Below are 4,449 nucleotides of genomic sequence, written 5' to 3' on the forward strand. Positions count from 1 at the left end.
TGCATAAAAGATAAACATCACATGCAATCAATATAAGTGATATGATATGGCCATCATCATCTTGTGTTTGTGATCTCCATCTCCGAAGCACCGTCATGATCACCATCGTCACCGGCGCGACACCTTGATCTCCATCGTAGCATCGTTGTCGTCTCGCCAACTATTCCTTTTACGACTATCGCTACCGCTTAGTGATAAAGTAAAACAATTACATGGCGATTGTATTTCATACAATAAAGCGACAACCATATGGCTCCTGCCAGTTGCCGATAACTCGGTTACAAAACATGATCATCTCATACAATAAAATATAGCATCATGTCTTGACCATATCACATCACGACATGCCCTGCAAAAACAAGTTAGACGTCCTCTACTTTGTTGTTGCAAGTTTTACGTGGCTGCTACGGGCTTAGCAAGAACCGTTCTTACCTACGCATCAAAACCACAACGATAGTTTGTCAAGTTGGTGTTGTTTTAACCTTCGCAAGGACCGGGCGTAGCCACACTCGGTTCAACTAAAGTGAGAGAGACAGACACCCGTCAGTCACCTTTAAGCAACGAGTGCTCGCAACGGTGAAACCAGTCTCGCGTAAGCGTACGCATAATGTCGGTCCGGGCCGCTTCATCTCACAATACCACTGAACCAAAATATGACATGCTGGTAAGTAGTATGACTTATATCGCCCATAACTCACTTGTGTTCAACTCGTGCATATTACATCAACGCATAAAACCGGGCTCGGATGCCACTGTTGTGGAACGTAGTAATTTCAAAAAAATTCCTACGCACACGCAAGATCATGGTGAAGCATAGCAACGAGAGGGGAGAGTATTGTCCATGTACCCTCGTAGACCGATAGCGGAAGCGTTTAACACAACGCGGTTGATGTAGTCGTACGTCTTCACGATCCGACCGATCAAGTACCGAACGCACGGCACCTCCGAGTTCAGCACACGTTCAGCTCGATGATGTCCCTCGAACTCTGATCCAGCCGAGTGTTGAGGGAGAGTTTCGTCAGCACGACGGCATGGTGACGATGATGATGTTCTACCGACGCAGGGCTTCGCCTAAGCACCGCTACGATATTATCGAGGTGTAATATGGTGGAGGGGGGCACCGCACACAGCTAAAAGATCGTTGATCAATTGTGTCTAGAGGTGCCCCCCTGCCCCCGTATATAAAGGAGCAAGGGGGGAGGCGGCCGGCCTAGGAGGAGGGCGCGCCAAGGGGGAAGTCCTATTCCCACCGGGAGTAGGACTCCTCCTTTCCTTGTTGTAGTAGGAAAAGGGAAGGGAGAAGGAGAAAGAAGGAAGGGGGCGCCCCCCCTCCCTAGTCCAATTCGGACTAGTCCATGGGGAGAGGTGCGGCCACCCTTTGGGGCCTTTCTCTCCTTTCCCGTATGGCCCATTAAGGCCCAATACGAATTCGCGTAACTATCCGGTACTCCGAAAAATATCGGAATCACTCGGAACCTTTCCGAAGTCCGAATATAGTCGTCCAATATATCGATCTTTACGTCTCGGCCATTTCGAGACTCCTCGTCATGTCCCCGATCTCATCCGGGACTCCGAACTCCTTCGGTACATCAAAACACATAAACTCATAATATAACCGTCATCGTAACGTTAAGCGTGCGGACCCTACGGGTTCGAGAACTATGTAGACATGACCGAGACACCTCTCCGGTCAATAACCAATAGCGGAACCTGGATGCTCATATTGGCTCCCACATATTCTACGAAGATCTTTATCGGTCAGACCGCATAACAACATACGTTGTTCCATTTGTCATCGGTATGTTTCTTGCCCGAGATTCGATCGTCGGTATCTTAATACCTAGTTCAATCTCGTTACCGGCAAGTCTCTTTACTCGTTCCGTAATACATCATCCCGCAACTAACTCATTAGTTACAATGCTTGCGAGGCTTATAGTGATATGCATTACTGAGTGGGCCCAGAGATACCTCTCCGACAATCGGAGTGACAAATCCTAATCTCGAAATACGCCAACCCAACAAGTACCTTTGGAGACACCTGTAGAGCTCCTTTATAATCAGCCAGTTACGTTGCGACGTTTGGTAGCACACAAAGTGTTCCTCCGGTAAACGGGAGTTGCATAATCCATAGTCATAGGAACATGTATAAGTCATGAAGAAAGCAATAGCAACATACTAAACGATCGAGTGCTAAGCTAACGGAATGGGTCAAGTCAATCACATCATTCTCCTAATGATGTGATCCCGTTAATCAAATGACAACTCATGTCTATGGTTAGGAAACATAACCATCTTTGATCAACGAGCTAGTCAAGTAGAGGCATACTAGTGACACTCTGTTTGTCTATGTATTCACACATGTATTATGTTTGCGGTTAATACAATTCTAGCATGAATAATAAACATTTATCATGATATAAGGAAATAAATAATAACTTTATTATTGCCTCTAGGGCATATTTCCTTCACGAATAGCCTACAAGATTGAAGCTTGCTCCTCTTGGGTACCATAAGCCAAAGTTTGGGGTATGAGCCAAATATCGAAAGATCCGCTTGACCGCCAGAAGGTGGATTTCCTTAGGTGCGACTTGAAACCGTGCACAAATTCCCACACTCAACATGATATCCGGTCTAGATGCACAAAGGTAAAGCAAGGAGCCAATCATGGAGCGATATACCTTTCGATCCACCACTTTACCATTGGGATCTATGTCAAGTTGGCATTTGACGGGCATTGGAGTGGAAGCCGGCTTGACATCACTTAGCTTGAATCTCTTGAGCATGTCTTGAGTGTATTTGGCTTGGTTGATGAAGGGCCCTTCTCTTCTTTGCTTGACTTCGAACCCAAGAACTTCAACTCTCCCATCATGGACATCTTGAACTTTGAGGTCATGAGAGCGGCAAATTCCTCATTGAAAGCTTTGTTAGGGGAACCAAATATAATATCATCAACATATAGTTGGCACACAAAAAACTCCCCTTTGACCTTCTTTGTAAAAAGAGTGGGGTCGATTTTCCCAATTTCAAACCCATGATCTTGCAACAACTCGGTAAGGTGGTCATACCACACACGTGGGGCTTGTTTAAGGCCATAGAGTGCCTTATCGAGTTGGTACACATGATCGGGGAAATAGGGATCCTCGAACCCGGGGGGTTGTTTGACATACACCAACTCATTAATAGGACCATTAGGAAAAGCAATTTTCACATCCATTTGTTGCAACTTGAAATTATGATGAGAAGCATAAGCAATCAACAAATGAATATATTCAAGGCGAGCAACGGGAGCAAAGGTTTCACCGTAGTCGATACCCTCGACTTGGGAGTAGCCTTGTGCTACCAAACGAGCCTTGTTGCGGACTATAATTCCATGAGCATCTTGCTTGTTCTTGAATATCCACTTGGTTCCAATGACATTATGGTTCCCCGTTGGCCTTGGTACCAATCTCCACACCTTGTTGTGCTATAAGTTGTTGAGGTCTTCATGCATGGCATTAAGCCAATCCGGATCTTTGAGCGCCTCATAGACCTTTTGGGGTTCAACACAAGAGACAAACGTGTGATGTTCACAACAGTTTGCCAATTGTCTATGAGTGCTTACCCCCTTTCGTATGCTTCCAAGCACATTTGTCATGAGATGACCCTTGGTAGAGAGCTTGGATGCAATCTTGGTGGCACGACGCCCCAATTCCTCCTCAGGAGTGAGTTGAGGAGCGGTCACTTGATCATCTTGAGCGTCGTCTTGAGCTTGTTCTTGATCTTGAGCTTGCTCTTGATCTTGAACTTGCTCGGAGGAGAGAACTTGACCTTGGGCATCACTTGGTGGTTCAACACCATCTTGAGGTTGATCTTGTTCATGAGGTTGAGGGCCTTCACTTTGTTCTTCGGAAGCATGTGGGCCTTGGGTTGGTGATGGTTCCACTTGAGTGGAACATTGTCCTTCTCCTTCGGCCACAAGGGGTTCCTCAATGGGTAGGATAAAACCAACACCCATTCTTCTTATGGCTTGGGGAGGAATTTCATCACCTACATCACAAGTGCCACTTTGCTCCACTTGGGAGCCGTTATTCTCATCAAACTCCACGTTACACGTCTCCTCAATAAGTCCCGTGGACTTATTGAGGACACGGTAAGCATGAGAGTTTGTAGCATAACCAACAAATATGCCCTCTTGAGCTCTAGCCTCAAATTTAGACAAATGAACACCTTTCTTGAGAATGAAACACTTACACCCGAACACCCAGAAGTACTTGAGGTTGGGCTTGTTACCGGTGAGTATCTCATATGGAGTCTTGTTCAAGCCTTTGCGCAGATAGAGCCGATTGGATGCATGACACGCGGTGTTGATGGCTTCAGACCAAAAGTTGTATGAAGACTTGAACTCCGCCATCATGGTCCTTGCCGCATCCATCAACGTCATGTTCTTCCTCTCCGCTACACCATTTTGTT

This window comes from Aegilops tauschii, chromosome 4, assembly GCF_002575655.3.
Source record: "Aegilops tauschii subsp. strangulata cultivar AL8/78 chromosome 4, Aet v6.0, whole genome shotgun sequence".
Taxonomy (NCBI): domain Eukaryota; kingdom Viridiplantae; phylum Streptophyta; class Magnoliopsida; order Poales; family Poaceae; genus Aegilops; species Aegilops tauschii.